We start from the raw sequence: 17,908 nt of genomic DNA on the forward strand, positions 1-17,908 counted from the left end.
TAGTTGTTCAGTGTCAATTGTAGACATATCTACTAGGTTGCAGAGGGTCATGTTGACTTTATGGAAGGGTAGAGATGGAAGATATAAGGAATAGGTGACATGATAGCTTTCTATAAGAAACATGGGAGTACTTACATGGAAAAGAATTGTGGTTTAAAAGACTGCATGAAAATAAATAAATATGAAAAATTTCTATTTATTAAATCAACCATTTAGATCAAGAACTGGCTTTAAAGTCAACAAGACCTGGATTCAAATCCTGTCTCAGACACATTGGTCTACACAAATCACTTTACCTCTCAATACTCTAGATATTTCTCTAATATATGATGCCCACCCCAAAAAAAGTGTCCAAATGCATTTGTAGAAAGATTTTCTTCAGCCAAGGACGTCATACACTCCATCTCCATCTCCATGCAAATTTAATTTTATGTCAGTTGAATGAGTGAGTGTTAAGGGAATGTGGATCAAAAGAAAATGACTAAAGTGATTAGAGGTTGGTGCCCTAGTGAAGGCTTCTGATAGAAGGGCATAATAAAGATGGAAGAATATACAATGAGGTAGCAGAAACCTTAGAAGTTATTCATTGAAACACTAATTTTAAAAATAAAGAAACTGGGACCCAAAGATATTATCCTGGCTTTTTCAAGGTCACAAGGGAGAAAGTAGCAGAGCAAGGATGATCCTACCACAAAATCAGCATTCTTTCCACTGCCTCATGCTCCATATCCTCTCAGATACAATTTTCTTGACCATCTGTTCAAATCCCAGGCCTCCTTTTTCTTCAGAAGCTCTTGAATTCTATTGGAAAGAGGCATGAAAACATCCTCTTCCCTTAAATTCTTCAGATTTTCAACCATAATTGAATTTTAACTGGCATTTTAAGAAAAAAAGGGATTTGGGTGAGAGAGAGAAAGGAAAAGAGAGAGAGAGAGAGAGAGAGAGAGAGAGAGAGAGAGAGAGAGAGAGAGAGAGAGAGAGAGAAAGAGAGAGAGAGAGAGAGAGAGAGAGAGAGAGAGAGAGAGAGAGAGAGAAGAGAGAGTAGAGACAGACAGAGATAGAGGAAGAGAGAGGGAAGCAGCATGGAGGGAAGGAGGGAGAGAGATTTTTAAAAATAAAGAGAGGGGTTTTGTTTGAAAAAATCCCAACACTCATTTGTTTTTTTTTTTAACTTTTTATATGAAGCTACAGTGGAAAATACCAGGAAGGTCAATCTGGATGAAAACGTTGGAGGTTCTGACATCTATGCACGATTGTCTTAATTTAAAAACCAAGAAAGAAGAGCCAGAAACCTTAATTGTTTTTTTCGGTCATTTTTCAGTCATCTCTCTTTCTCTTTTTTGGGGACTCCATTTGCTTTCAATTTTTTGGCAAAAAATAAAGTGATTTTTCATTTCCTTGTCTAGCTAATTTTACAAATGAGGAAATTGAGGAAAACTACATTATATGATTTGCTCAGGATCACTATGCTAATAGGTATCTGAGGCCAAATTGGAACTCAGAAAGATGAACCTTCCTGACTCCAGGTCCATTTCTATCCACTACATCTCTCTTGCCATTAGAAGTCCTAATGCAAGGATTCAAATCTGACCTCAAAGGTAGTATTGAGATTTTGCTTGAAGTTATGGAAATGCTGAGGTTGATTCCTACAGGCTTTGGAAGATTGGTCTAAAATTTCATTGTGAACATTTACACTTTGGAAATTGGTAAAGGTTACAAATCAGGGTTAGATATATTGTTCGGTTAGTAGTTTAAACTTAAGAAACTGATGAGGGACAGCTAAATGGACCAGTGAATAGAGCAGTAGTCCTGAAGTCAGGAGAACCTGAGTTCAAATCCAGCCTCAAACAATTCATACTTTGTAGCTGTGTGTGACCCCTAGCAAGTCACTTAATTCCCAATTGCCTTGCCAAAAAAAAAAAAAAAAAAAAAAAAAAAAAAAAAAAAAAAAAAAAAAAAAAAAAAGAATGAGGAAATCTTAATAATGTAGATTAACCTTTAAAAATGTCACATGTACCCTTTGGCCCAGCAGTGTTACTACTGGGCTTATATCCCAAAGAGATCTTAAAAAAAGGAAAGGGATTTGTATGTGCAAGAATGTTTGTGATAGCCCTCTTTGTAGTGGCCAAAAACTGGAAGCTAAGTAGATACCCATCAATTGGAGAATGGCTGAATAAATTGTAGTATATGAATATTATGGAATATTATTGTTCTGTAAGAAATAACAACAAGATGATTTCAGAAAGGCCTGGAGAGACTTACAAGAACTGATGCTGAGTGAAATGAGCAGAACCAGGAGATCATTGTATACTTCAATAACAATACTATATGATGATCAACTCTTATGGACGTGGCCCTCTTCAACAACGAGATGAACCAAATCAGTTCCAATAGAGCAGTAATGAACTGAATCAGCCACACCCAGTAAAAGAACTCTGGGAGATGACTATGAACCTCTACATAGAATTCCCAATCCCTCTACCTTTGTCCGCTTGCATTTTGGATTTCCTTCACAGGCTAATTGTACACTATTTCAAAGTCTGATTCTCTTTGGACAACAAAACAACTATTTGAACATGTATACATATATTGTATTTAATTTATACTTTAACATATTTAACATGTATTGATCAACCTGCCATCTGGGGGAGGGGGAGGATGGGAAAAATTAGAACAAAAATTTTGGCAATTTTCAATGTTGTAAAATTACCCATGCATATATCTGGTAAATAAAAACTATTAATAAAAATGTCACATGTAGTTTTTCTTCTTCTGGGAAAACCAGTTTTAAACATCTAGAAGCAAACCTGAATGAAATTTGTGACTAGACCATGGTTTAGCATACAAGATAAATCTTGTTCAAAATAAACAGGGTAGATAAAAAGGAAAGGAATAATATTCTATATTAAGAGGGTATGGTTCATGTAAGAAAATAAGGACATATATATGGTTCAGAGCTTTTGGCTGAAAGGTAGAGGAAGGAGAAACAGAAATAATTTTGTCAGTAAATAAATGAATTATTAAGTGCTCACTTCATGTAAAGCAAAACCAAGTTCTATCACATTCTAATGAGGAAGACAGCATATATGGAAGGTGTCTGCTTTGTCAGTGGAAAAATCCCTTTATCCTTAAATTTCAGCAGCAAAGGAGACAATAATGTTTCTTCTGCAATGTCATTTCCACCAATGAAATATTTTCAATTTCTGATGTTGAAGGACTTGTGGCCATAACTTTATTTTCTGAGTCTCCAGTAGCTGTGTCTATATCACCAGGCTTCATCTCCATACGGGTTGTTTTCTGGGTTGATAGTCATATGGGGTAGGCTGAAAACATCAAAATTTCTAAGACTCGAGTTAATGTCCTGAATTGTCCTCCTCAGGTACTGATGGACAATGGTGGTCAAGATGATTAGTGGTTTGATTTGCTTGGAAAATGCTTCCTCTTCTGGTACTTTGTTTCTTGAGCAAGGATGACTTGCTTGCTCTATGTATAGCAATTTGTGGGGATGGCTAGCCCCTTCTTTCTGTTGGCCTAATGATGATTGGTGGGTTGTACTAGAAGGAAAAATGGTGGCCTATGAGGTCCTGCTATTCCCAGAGCATTTGTGCTTTCCCTCCTATTGGTTAGTGCTAATGGTGATAAGGTGGGTACCTTCTCCACAATGATTTCTCCCTTAAATTATGGCTTTGGGGGCTGGACTAGAATAAGGTCTTATGGTTTAGGTTGTATTCTTTTTGCCAAGTATACACACACATATATTATACCTGGCATATCTATGCATATATGTGTGTATATGTTGTATATACACACTATATATCAACTACAACTATATGATCATGTGTATATATTCATGAATGTATGCATTAATACACATATGTGTGTACATATATGCATAACCACATATGTGTGTCTCAAACCACCTGGACAAAAAGAAGACAGAAAAGAGATTTTCCTTAGAAAGCAGAATGAGGACTGATGACTACAAGTTGCAAAGGAGTAAATTTAGGTTTTGTGTCAGGATTTAAAAAAAAACAAAAACAAAAACAAACAAACAAAAAAAACCTTACTTTTTCTAGAAAAGAAGTGATTTCTCCCTCCCACTAAAACTTCAGCCAAAGGCTGGATTCTTGTCAGGTATATCATAATGAGATTCCTGTATGAATTAGACTAGTCAGCTGATAAGGTTCCTTCTGATTTACAAATTCTGAGATTCTGTGGGTAAAATATTTCAGAAAACTTTCATTTCTTGAGAAAGAAATCAGGACTTTGTATTTGTACTTTCCCTGATTTTTTTGGCATCAATGAGAAATATTTCTGGGAAGAATCTGGCATTTTGCTCTCTGTTTTTCTTCTTCGAGTGTGCAAATGTATTGATTTTGGTAATAGACCTATATTTGTTTTTAAGTTTTCTCCTAGTTATGTCCATAATTGTGAAATGCTGATGCAAAAGGTGACCTCACTGGATGGAATAGCTCCTTTCTATTACTTCAGGCTATATAAACTAGATTCAGGTTTCTATCTACTCAACAGAATGGTTTGAGCATCTATTATTGTTTTCCCTTTCTAAATCTTTTCCCTTATGAGCAGTGTTTTTGTTAATCACATGACCTTATATTGTAGTGGTGAAAAGGAGTAATTTATTCATAATAGAAATGCAGGATAAAATACTGTCAACTTCTATTTTCCAAAATGATTCAATGGCTGAATATTACAGGTTTAGGTTGGTATTGGCCCCTTGGCTATCTATCTAAAGCTCAATCAAGAGAAGCAAAAAGCAATGGATATATAATGAATCTATCCTGTGTCCGTGGAAAATGTTGCATTTCAGTAGATATCATTTGTTGCTATTTTTTCTCACCATAGGGGTCTTCTAGAATCTCTAAGAACTTGGCAGCATCTTTGGAAGGATCTGATCATACCCAATCATACAATGAGAAACAGGAGGTGGAACCAAAGCAACTTCCTTTAGCTACAGGTGGGCTATGGTGTTCAATCATTTTTAATCATATCTGATTTTTTGTAACCCCATTTTGAAATTTTCATAGCAAAGATGCTAGAATTGTTTACCATTTCCTTCTCCAGCCCAATCTACAAAGGAGCAACTGAGACAAACAGGATTAAATTATTTGCCCAAGGTCACATAGTTGAGACTAGATTTGAATTCAGTAAGAAGAGTTTTTCTGAATCCAGTCCTGGCACTCTATCCACTGTGCCACCTAACTGCCCAATTCTACCATATGTCTAAATACATGTATACATAGTTGTATTTGCTTATGCATTTGCACAAACATTTATATATTCAAACTGCTGTACAAAATAGTTAAAGAGAAGACCTGGGTTCCAGTCCCATATCTGATTTATGCTAACAGTAGGACCTTTTGCAACTTATTTACTTCTCAGTACCCCAGAAATCTTATATCTTATATAATAAGTTGCAGAACTAATGTCAATCTTAATAGAGAGTAGAAGTTTATCGCAAGTTTAGAAAATATGCTTACATATGTTACTTACATATTTATTACTATAGTTATTTTGTGATGCTGGCTGTAAGAATAAGTAGCCTGATGTTTAAATCAACTGAATGGCATAGCACTCCTAGGATTTCTCTGCACTGAATCTTCCATTCTCCAAGTGAATTTATTAAGTTAATTTTGTGTATCATTGAGTGATTTATAGAAATACGAATTGCCAGGAAAAAAAAGATGGCAGGTCATAAATAGAAGATACTTTCCTTTAGCTTTGATGTACAACCTTCTGGAGGATTTTTTTTTAGTTGAGATGAAGATGGATTCCTTTAAGTTGTGGCAGAATCTTCACTCTTTTTGTTGAGTGACAGTCAGATAGCCAGGTCAAGGTCACTTAAAATCTTTCCAGAGAATTAACTTGTCTGAAGTGACATTTTAGTTAGGAGTGGGACAAAGGTAACATCCTTTGGCATATGAATATGGAGGAGGAAATCTATGAAAGTAACTCCTAGAAACCTTATTCAAATAAAGTAAAAATTAAAGATTTTGACATTCAGTTAGTGAGCCTGCTGAAAAGGTAGCTGTGATTTATCCCTGAATTATATATAGTCCCATCACCTTCGCTTATTAAACACGAGTAATTACATCTTTCTGGAATGGAACAGACTCTCTTAGGAAAGTGTTTTATTGTCAGAGAGATTGTGTGGTCCGGTGGATAGAATACTGGACTTGGAGTAAGAGATGGCCTGATTTCAAGTCCTGCATCAGGCCCTAACTAGTTGTGTGATACTGGGGAAATCACTTTGAGCCTCAGTTTCTTCAACTATAAAATAATGGGAGTGGATCTGATGACCTGCCTGATCCATCTTTAAGTCTATGATTCTATTATTCACAGGCCTTACTTGTTTTAAGAGGAGGAAGAAACGCTCTATCACCTATAAAATAAATTAGACCAGTTATAAGATTGGGACAACAGGAATCTGAGTTTGCTTTGTTCTAGCTCTTCATAGGGTCATTGGGGAGATGTCAGTCCTTTTGAGATGTAGAAGGGAAAAAGTTTTCTGAGATGGGTGCTGGAAAGAGATCCTTAGAAAGACTGCCCTGGGAATTGGTAAAGGAAGCATTAATAAAATGATCAGATCAAATTGTGAGTAGAAGGGATTTGGTGCATTTTTCCATGTGATCTTTACATATTTCTTCTCTGGCATTTTTAATGCTTCTTGATCTTACCAGTTCATTTGAACAGATTTCTAGAACAGGCAGGAGTCTCATAGACAAAGCTTCTTACATTGTTCAGGTGGCAGTGACATTGAGGAAAAGAAAGATGAAGATGTGAAAAGTAACTGAAAAAAAAGAATTCTTTCCCTACTCTTTGTATACATGTATACTCCCTATGATATCCCTTCTATGTGATATGGCATTAAAAAGTTTGATATCAAAAAATGTCAATTAGATCTTTGGTTGACTTTAAAAAAAATAAAAAACATGATTTTTTGAAAATTTTATTTTTGTTTTCCAGCTCCAGAAATAAGGAGGGAATAATGTGCTTTATCCTGATTGAATCATGACTGGAATATGGATTTCAGAACTAAGTGTCAAGGTTTGAGAATTATTTTGATAAACTGGAGCATGTTTAGAAGAAGGCAGTTAGACTGATGGAAAGCCTTGTTTCTCTGACATTTAGAAATTTTTTGAAGGAAATGGGATTGTTCCTTTGTTCTTTTTAGAAAGGGGCAGTAGAAAGGGTGTCCTCTGGAAAAGTGGGGAAAAAATTTGGTCTGCTCAACTCTGTTAAAAGAAGGCACCAAGGGTAAAAGTTACAAAGATTTGTCAGGAAAAGCTTCCTAAGTGTTATAGTTATTTAGAAATAGAATAGGCTATTTCAAAAGGTAAGTGCCTTCCCTGAAGATTGTAGAACAGAAGCTGGATAGCCACTTATCAGTATGTTGTGATAAGAATTCTTTTTTTTTTTCTTTTTTTTTTCCAGTACAGATTAGACTTAGAAAGCCTGGAAGATCCCTTCCAATGGTGAAATTCTATAATATTTTCCAATCGAATCACAATGAAACTATTTTCCAGAGCTATTCAGTGGGATGATGAGTAGAGTCCAATTTAGCTTCCTAGAGTTGCTGCCAACCATTCCTTCCCTGTTGCTACCCCCAAAAGGATACCACAAAGTTTAGGAGCTTCAGCTACTATTAAATTGAGATGTATATTTGTACTTCCTGTTTGAGCGCCCCATGAACTTTTAAAGATGGAAATGGATGTGGAGGTAGTGTTTGGGGAGTGGTGTAATTGTTGCTTTAATGTGAAAATACAGTTCTGATGTGATTGCTGGTTGTTTTAAGTACTCAGCAGTCGATTTAATCAAAATGTAGTCATTCAGGTAGAAATTGTGGAATTCAGCCACAGAGTTTAATAAAGTTCTCTCCTGGGGACCCATTTCCCTTCCCTTTGTGGCAGACTACTTCTCAGATAATGCTATAAAATTCCAAGGCATCTCATCCCACTTCCAAGGCTCATCTAAGTAATGAGCCTAAAGTAGTGCTTTGATCAAACCTGTTAATTTTATGACTTTACTCAATAAAGGCCTGGTAGAAATTGGTCATGAAACTGACACTCACAACACTCAATAAGTAGCCCAGCCCAGCAGGGACCCCAGTGTTCCCCAAAGAGGTCTCAAACTTCTGCCTACTTTGAGGAAAACCTGTGAACTTCATGACATTAAAAAGAAACACAAATTAGCAAACCAAGTCTCCATTTACACATAGGTACCTATGGAATCCTGAAGCAGAAATGGAGTTTAAAGGGACTGACTTAATTTTTTTATGACCATTGTCCCTAATTGAAACTCTCCTAAAATAGGCAGAGGTCTTGCCTAAGATGAATTAGTCAAACCATGCCCTGTTCCACCTATCTGTAAACATTTGAGATCTCCAAGTGCATTGCCCAAAAAGCCCTATTTGTAGCTTTCTGGGATTTTTGGAAGAGAGGAATAAAGATGGAAATACATCTGGACAATGGTCTCATAGAGAATATTCAAAGGAGGGAAGACAGTAAAAAGGCTATTCAGTTCAAATAGGAATGTGGTTGTGCTAGGAAAGGAAAAACCTGGTTTGGGTGGGACTGGAGGTGAAGGAGGGATCCTCACTTCAGAGGTGGATACCATCACATAGGACTTTAGGAATCATGAGCAAATGACTTCCCTTCTGCCTAATTTAGTTTCATTATCTGTAAAACTGGGGTGATAAGAGTACCTACTTCCCAGGATTATCATAAGAATTATATGTGATACTATATGTAAAATGCAATATGTTAATATTAACTATTATTACCAGTGTTATATAATGAGCAACAAGAAAACATAGTCACAAGTTATGTTTGTATATCCATATAAAAGAAGAAAAGAACTCTAGAATCTAGGATTTCTGACTTCTTTTTATACAATGGATAATCATAGGAGAATTTTGAGGAAAGAATAATTTTAGATTTAAATTGTTGCCAGTGGCCTGCAGAACAATGAATAGTTTTTCTAAAATCAAACCAAATTAACTACATGTTCCATCCCAGGCCTGCTTCATATTCTTGACTCTCTGCCCTCTTGCCCTTTGTGCTCTCTTATTAGCCTGTATGTTGCTTGATTTACATGGAAATATTTTTCTCCCCACAGAAGCTGAGCTTATTAAAGGTTAGATAGACTCCTACTTTCTGGCTTACCATTTCCCAAAACTCCAGGGATTTTCTGTTATTCAAAAGTCTAGTTTGAGTGGGGTTAGTATTTGAAGTCTGCAATTCCATTCCTCTAATTACTCTGATAAGTACTTGGCAATTTTCCTATTGTTTTTAGAAACACCTCTAGGTCCTTATGTTTCTAATTAAAGTTAATTTTTTTGAAATACACGCCTTTTTTTCTTATAGACTTGAAGCTTTCTATATTCTATTTTATGAATTTTAAGGAGAGGACGGCTTTTTTGCTAGTTACAGGTATATTTTGTTACTTGAAATTTTCGGAAGTATCTTGCCTCTCTCTCCTCTTGGCTTTCTGTTGAGGTCTCTTAAAAATAATGTTACTTCCAGCTAAGATCAGGGGGCATGGAATGGAAAAGCAGGATAATGAAGCTGGTATAGTGTGTAAGTTCAGTACAATCTAACTTTTCAGTTTAGGGAACCTATAGTAAGTTTTAGAGGACGAAGAGATGAATAATCTTGATTGGAAATACCTACTGATAGGTACTAAGGCAAATAGTAGTGGACTTGAAATTAATAAAAGTCTACTGAATGAGCATTCAGTCTTTTGAAAACCCCCAAATATGATTTACTTATGGTCATATAAAGAGTCTGATGATATTGGAAAACACAATATAGAATGTTTCTCTAAAGATTATGAAGTTTTGGGAAGAAATTATAAAGCATATGGGCCTGGAAAAATGTTTTCAACATTATTGTTATTGCTTAGTCATTGTATTTATTCTGGTCTTCTTGACCTCATGGAACATAGTACATTTCTATCTTCCACTATCTTCTGAAGTCTGTCAAAAATTATGTTTGTTGCTTCCATGATGTTATCTATCCATTTCATCCTCGACTTTCCTTTTCTCCTTTTGTCCTAAATCTTTTCTAACATCTAGGTATGTTCCAATGAGTCCTGGCTTCTCATTACATGAGCAAAGTTCTTATACTTTCGCTTTAGTATTAGTTCTTCCAATGGCTAATCTGATTTTTAAATGTTGATTGATTTAATCTCCCTGCTGTCCAAGGGACTCTTAAAAGTCTTCTTCAATTCCATGTTCAAAAGCATCAATTCTGCAAAACTTAGTTTTCCTTATAGTCTAACTTCCTCAGTCATACTGTTTCAATTGTTACTAGAAAAAATTACTTTGATTATATGAACCTTTGTCAGCAAGGCAATGGCTCTGCTTTTTATTATGTTGTCTAGATTTGTCATAGCTTTCCTTCCAGAGAGTAAGAGGTTTTTTCTGTTTTTTTTTTTTGTTTTTTTTTTTTTTTTTTATATCATGGCAAGTCAGTATCTGCAATGAACTTTGAACCCAAGAACATAAAACATGACTTCTTCCTCTATTTGCCAGGAAGTGATGGGACCAGTTGTCATAATCTTAATTTTGTTTGTATTAATCTTCAAGCCTTTCCTCTTTCACCCTAATGAAAAAGTTTTTGCTAGTCAAAGGTAAAACCTTCAGAAGAAAGATATTTTGGAAGAAGATGACCAGGACATAATAGAGTAACAGAATCTAATAGATGGAAGAGATCACAGAGACCACCTGGTCCAATCCATATTTAAAGATTCTTTCTGTCCTGCTAAAAATATAAGAATACTGAGCCCTTGACTGGAGATAAAACTCAACAAAAAGGGTTGATAAGAATGTACATAATTCTTTACCTAGATCTTGCAAGTGGAGAACATTGTTTATGTTTGTCTACCAAGCTTGATACCATAGAGTATATAATAGTTAGAATAATGGAATATCAAATAAAGATATTAAATAATTAAAAAGAAACAAGATATTAAAACATACCAAAATAAAAATATTAGGAAATTATTCAATATAGTAACTGAGGTCTTTCACAATTTCCTTTAAAGTCATCTTTTCAACCATCTGTGTGACTCATATTTATATGTTCTCTTGTTCAATCAAAATACATTAATGGATATTTCTAGAACTTGATATTTCATCCTCTAAGCATTCCCTCTAACATTCTCCTTTGCTTGGAATGTAGTTCTTTCTCTATAGTAACTCATTCTTGGCATTTCCTCCATTCTCATAATACTTTTATTTATTTACTTTTCTGAACTAGTTTCTTTCTACTCAGTAGAATATATTCCATTTGATAGCAGGGATATGAATATGGAGGCTTTGAAATGACCCATGAAAAGGAAATAAAAATTGAAATTAAATTGACTAGTGATCTAATTACAAGGATTGGGCCATATGCCTTAACTATTTTCCCCTTCTGGAAATGTGGCCTTTTCCCACTTGAAACAACCTGCTGTTTCTTTCTCCCTTTTCTCGATTAGTGAATTCATCCTGTAGTTTCCATTTTGTGGAGGAATTCAAAAGGGTCATTTTATCATTCTTCTCTTGGCTCTACTTTTGACTCACCAGATTTTACCACTATTCACCATTTTCTACCCCTTCCTTTTCAGTTCTCTTTGAAAGACTGTCTCTCTCTCTCTCCCTTAGGATATAGGATAGCTAGGCAAAATAATGACTTTTAGGATTTGCAGGGCTTTTCTGTTTGTCTCTAGCAAAAGGTACACTCTAGGTGCTTAAAAAAGTTTGTTGATCAATACAATATTTTCAACTTATATAATAGAGAGTTGCCTATATTACTGAGAGTTTAAATTACTTTCTCACTACATGTCACAATCAAGATTGATCAAAATGAAACATAATTGAATAAGAACTAGCAACTGTATAAATAGTCAATTATTATCTTGTTTGCTCATAACAACTCTGTGAAGTAGGAATTATAGTTATGATTATCTTCAGTCTAATGATAAAGAAACTGAAGAGGCATGTAAAGTGATGTCCTTTGTCTCACAGCTAATAACTAGCAAGGTTTGAACCTGGAATACTCCTAATAACCCTAGGTCCACCATTCTCACTAATCACAGTCCAGAAGTTTCTCTCTTAAAGAGATTGTTCAGTCTTTTGAGGAACATTGTTGGAAGAAGCTTTTACTATGAACAAGTAGCATTAATGCCTTGAAGTGGAATTTCAGGTGGTAATTCTAGATTATGCTTACCATCACACAAATTGTTTTATGCCATGGAAGAAAGTGATTTAAAAAAATAAACTGTCATATTTATAAATGTTTCATATAACTGAAGCCTGGACCTTTAATCAGAGACGTCTTAGGACCAGTGAAAGATATGTGCCCTTAAAGACCTGGCATTTCTGCAGTTCATCTACTAAAACAGTTCACCTACCTTGTACAAAATGGAAGGCCCATTTCTATCAATCTTGTGCATCTTCCTTCATGTATGAACATATATACTACTCTCACTTTGAGTACTTTCTTCACATTTCCCTCTTTAGTCTAATATAACAAGCAGATTATATGTCTACTAGTATTCATTATTTCACTTAAACTATGTGTAATGGTCAAATAGTTTAGGGCAAAATTCAATGAACTTTCTATAAATCTATAAATCAGTTCTTTGATTAAATTGATTAAAAACTGATTAAGAATAAATATGAAGCCTTGTGCTTGGGTTCAAAAAGTTGACTTTGCAAATATAAGATAGAGCAACATGGTTATTGTATAATTTGTCTAAAAAGATTTGGGGCATATATGAATTATTTTTTGATATAGAAGCCCAATGAAGTTGATTTGATCTTGGGCTGCATAAATAAAAAACGAGGTTTCAGGAATAATAAAGAGAAGATCTACTTGTATTCTGCCCCAGTCAGACCTCACCTAGAATGCTGGGTATATTTTGGGTTCTGTTATCTAGTAATGGACATTGATTAGCTCTAGAGCATCCAGAGGAGAGTAATTAAGATAGTGAAGACATTAAGATGTAATATGAGCATTGGAGAGGATCTCTGAAGAAAAAGAAAAGACTCAAGGTGAGGGGAAAGAGCCATGATAGCTGTGTTTAAGTATTTGAAGGCTGTCATGTGGAAAAGGAATTACACTTGTTCTGTTTTATTTAAGAAGACAAAAATGAATCCGAATTCCAAAGGAATATGTTTGGACTTGATATTGGGAGAGGAAAACTTTTCTTAATATTTAGAAAATTTAATGTATATGAATGGACTACACTTGAAGAAGATCTCATTGGAAATCTTTAAGCAAAAGCTAATTAACCATTTATGGGGTAGGTAGTAGGGGGCTTCTTCTGTGACAAAGGATTGAATTCTTGAGATGGCCTTTTCAGGTCTTTTCTAACTATGAAATTCTATGATTCTGCCATTCTAAGACCTATCTATCAAGTTGAAGTATTTTGTAGTTATAAGTGACTATAGAATCTCTAGATTCAAAAATGTCCTTTCCTCCATAATTTAATGGGATACAGATTTATTTTACCTGATTTGGAATAGGAGATCACAATCATGTGTCCAATAAGGTTGTGGTATCATAAATGTTTTAAAATGTTTTGGTATGCATTGGTTTGACTTCATATCCTGTTCTGAATATTTGTGTTTGTATGTATATCTTTGCAAAAGAAAAAGTACTATGCCAGTGTTAGCTAGTAGTAGTAATAGTAGTAGTAGTAGTAGTAGTAGTAGTAGTAGTAGTAGTAGTAGTAGTAGTGGTAGTAGTAGTAGTGATAGTAGTGTTAGTTGTAGTAGTAGCAGTAGTAGTAATAGTAGCAATAGTAGTAGTAATGGTAGTAGTGGCAATAGTAATAGTACTGGTAGTAGTAATAGTACTAGCAGTAGTAATGGTAATAATAGTAGTAGTAATAACAGAAGCAATAGCAGCAATAATACTAGAGAGGAAGAAAAGAAGTAATAGCAGCAGTAAGCAATAGCAGCAGCAGGAGCAGTAATAGCAGAAGCAGCAGCAGTAGAGAGGAGGAGAAGGAGTAGTGGTAATAGTAGCAACAGTAGTAATAGTAGCAGCAATAAGGGGAAAAAAACTGAGAAATTAATTAGGTTGAAATTTGGGGAATGATGAAAGAAGGTGATTCCATGATAGGTTCCATTATAATTCTATCCATACCCTATCCTTAATTGTTCCCTATCTATCTTATTAAAGTGATCTCTAGGATGCTTACTTATTCTTTGTTACTACTTTTACCCTATGGGTCACTGCAAAATCTCCTTAGTACAATTCCCAATTTGCATACAAAATAGAAAGCTCATCCTGAATAATTTGCTGGACAACTTTGGCTGTATGGATAAATGGCTTGAAAAGCAGATTTTGCTGGGGATGCATTATTTCTGTGCAGTAGAAAACCTTACATTTAAAGTTACCATTTTAGAGCAGAAGTGGAAAGAAGTTATGGGGTTTTCTCCTTTCCCCAGAGAATAGCAGTTGAAGATAAAAATATAATCTGGCCACTAATAATAAGTCAATGAGGGAGGAAGAATTGTATTGTTTGTGCTGTTTCTTTTTAGACTTAATGCAAAGACATGATGCCATTGACATCATTCTAAAAGCAGGTATTTCTGGAAGAAGCAACAGCAGGAAGAACCAGTTAAACACTTTAGAAAATTAAGTCCTGAAAAAGAAAATGCAATTTCATGCTCATTGACAGCTTCCCTCTAAACAATGTTTCAGGAAGAGGTCTGATAACAAAAAAACCAAACTGAAATCTTTTGCACCTCCAATTGATTTTCCATGGAGATCTTGAATTGTCTGTTTTCTCCATTGGGAGAATTGTAATGATGTTGCTACCCAAAAGAATCTGCTATTTCCCTCTTGGGAAAAGTTGGTAACTGATGAGCTTCCTTTTTGGGATGAAAATCTGACTCACCAGAGAAGTAAAAAACATCAGTTCCTTAATTTAGTTGTGATCCTCAAATTTTTACTCTCTCTCGTCAGTCATTTCCAATACATTACTGAATCCCATCTATTTCATTCTTATAACCTTTCTTGTCTGTGCCTCTTTCTCTCCTCAGATACTCCCATCACTCTCATAAGATCATGGCTATAAAATTGCAAACATCTGATAGTTGATCTTGTGCTTCAAATCTCTCCCTACTCCACTTTCTTTTCCACGCAACTATCAAAATTATCTTCCTAAAATATAAGCTTGACCATATCCCTTTTTATGTTTACTTTAAATTCTAATCACTTCCTATTACTCTAAGGGTCAAAAACCAAAACCAAAAAAAACAAAAAACAAACAAACAAAAAAAAAAAAAACAAAAAAACAAAAAAACAAAAAAACTCCATTCATCCTAAAGCCCTCCTAACTTGGCTACTCCCTACCCTTTTAGGCTTCTTCCTTCCCTCCAAGTGTTCTAGGATCTAAAAGCATTAGCCTTTTAGCAGTTCTTCACACAAGAAACTCCACTTCTTGATTCCATGAATTTCCACTCATTATGTTCCATGTCTGGAATTCTCTCATCCCTTCACCTTTAACTCCTAATTTCCTTCAAGTCCTAGCTAAGATACTAGTGTCTAGCAGAAACTATAATGATATTGACTTTTTTCTAAGATAATCTATGTGATCCTATTTATACCTTATTTTTTATATAAATAATTGTTCACATGTTGGTTCTATAAAACCAACTTAGACTGAGTTTTTTGTCTTTTTTTTTTATTCCTAGCACTGACAGCAGTGTTTGACACATAATAGACTCTTAATAAATATTGGTTTACTTAACTTGAGAAAAAGCAAAATGAATTGTATACCTGAAACAAAGAGCTAAATAAAGAATGAGTAGACAGACTGATGATTCAGGTAGCAAATCTGATTTAGTCACTCACTTGGCTTCATGATTTGGATAGAGAGAAAAAAGTATGTGGGTTGGAACAATAAACAACCTACATTCTAGGGAGCAGGAATAGGGACTATTCAATAAAATTATTAAGAAACCATTAATTAAACAGCACATGTCAGTTTGATATTTTCTGGTAATACAAAGATAAAAATATCAAAAATTTCTGTTTTCAAAGAGTTTACAAAATTTACAAGATTTACATGAACTGATGCTGAGTGAAGTGAGCAGAACCAAAATATTATACACAATAAAACAGCATTGTGCAATGATCAGCTATGACAGCTCTTTTCAGCAATACAAAGATCTAAGACAATTCCAAAAGAGTCATGAAAGAAAATGCCATTCAAATCCAGAAGTCTGAGTGTAGATCAAAGCATATGATTTTCACTTTTTTTTTCTTGGGGTTCTTATTTTATGATTCTTTTTTTTTCACAGCAAGACTAATATGGAAATGTGTTTAACGTGATTGAATATGTATAATCTATATCCAATTTCTTGGTTTCTTAGAAAGAACAGGGAGAAGGAGGAAAGGAAAAAAAAATTTCAGAACTCAAATTCTTTAAAAGTAAATGTTGAAAACGATCTTTACGGATAATTGGAAAAACTAAAATACTATTAAGTGGGAGGGAAGATTTATATTCTACTAGGAGAGACAGCGTGAACAAATAAACAAAGCAAATAAATAAACCTATAAATGACTGAATAAAAAGTAAATATATTAATAAATAAGTGAATAATTGTGTATTTACATATGTGCATACAAATATACACATATGTACATTCACGCATATAATGCTTAAAACATTAAAATATTTGCAATGTAAAAAGCAAAGTAATTTTAATGCACAATTATTAGTAGCTGGTAGGATCAGCTGAACTTTGAAGGAAACTAAGGTGAATATGAAGAAAAGTACATTCTCAGACAGAAATCTATGCTCAAGGTATCTTAGAATTGATAAGGACCTTCATCATTAGCTTTCCAATATCATAGCATGAATTTTCTATTGTTTTCAATGACAAAAATTCAATCCAAATAACAGGTACTAAGTGCATACTTTGTACAGGTATAGACTATGTGGAAAGGAGAGGCAATAATTAAGTTGTCACCAGATTTTTTGAGGGGGTGAAGGAAATGAAAATCATGTGAAAAATTTTAACCTCTACTCAATAGATCAGAGACAGAGTCTAAAGACTTCTGAGTAGTATAATCAGCTACATGCATAAGGAGGAGTAAATTGGCAGAGTGGTGAAGTATGGATGAAATAGGGAAGAGCAAGGTGATGAAGACCTGTTGAAAGACCATTTCAATGATCCAAAGAAGTTGTTAATGATTCCCTGAATTAGGGTGATGGTGATGGGAATACTAAGGAAAATGAAAAGTATTATAGAAATGAAACTGATAAGTAGCACTTATAGGTGAGAGAGCACAGTCAAGGATAATTCAAGTTTATTAATATGAAAGGCAAGGTAAAAGGTGCAATTATTTTAACAGTTAAAGAGAAGTCATAAAGTTGAACAGGTTTTTAGGGAAAGAACGTAGTTTGGGAATGTTAATGATAATGAGAATAGATTGCTAATTTTATTATTATTTGCCTAGTAAGATAGGAATACAGATGGGATGATTTAATTCATGTAGGAAACCTCTAGCTATAGAAATATCTATATAGAAATGCTCTTATCTGTTGCAGGTTGAAAACTGTTTTTCAATTTATAATCTCAGACATATATATACATATATATATATATATATATATATATATATATATATATATATATATAACATATAATAATATAATGCCCATATCATTGGGATGTTAACTGACTTTCTAAAATCCCATAGCTAGAACATCTCAGAATCAAGATTTGAATCTAAGGTTCTTGATTTCAATACTAGCTCTCTACTCACTGAAACATTGCCTCTCATTTTGTAGAATACTTTACAATTATCCAGGCTCTCCAACATTCATTTCTTTTTATCTCACCGATAATTCTGTATGTTAGGCAAGGCAATTATCGCCATGC

The sequence above is a fragment of the Sminthopsis crassicaudata genome, chromosome 1 (assembly GCF_048593235.1).
Source record: "Sminthopsis crassicaudata isolate SCR6 chromosome 1, ASM4859323v1, whole genome shotgun sequence".
Lineage (NCBI taxonomy): Eukaryota > Metazoa > Chordata > Mammalia > Dasyuromorphia > Dasyuridae > Sminthopsis > Sminthopsis crassicaudata.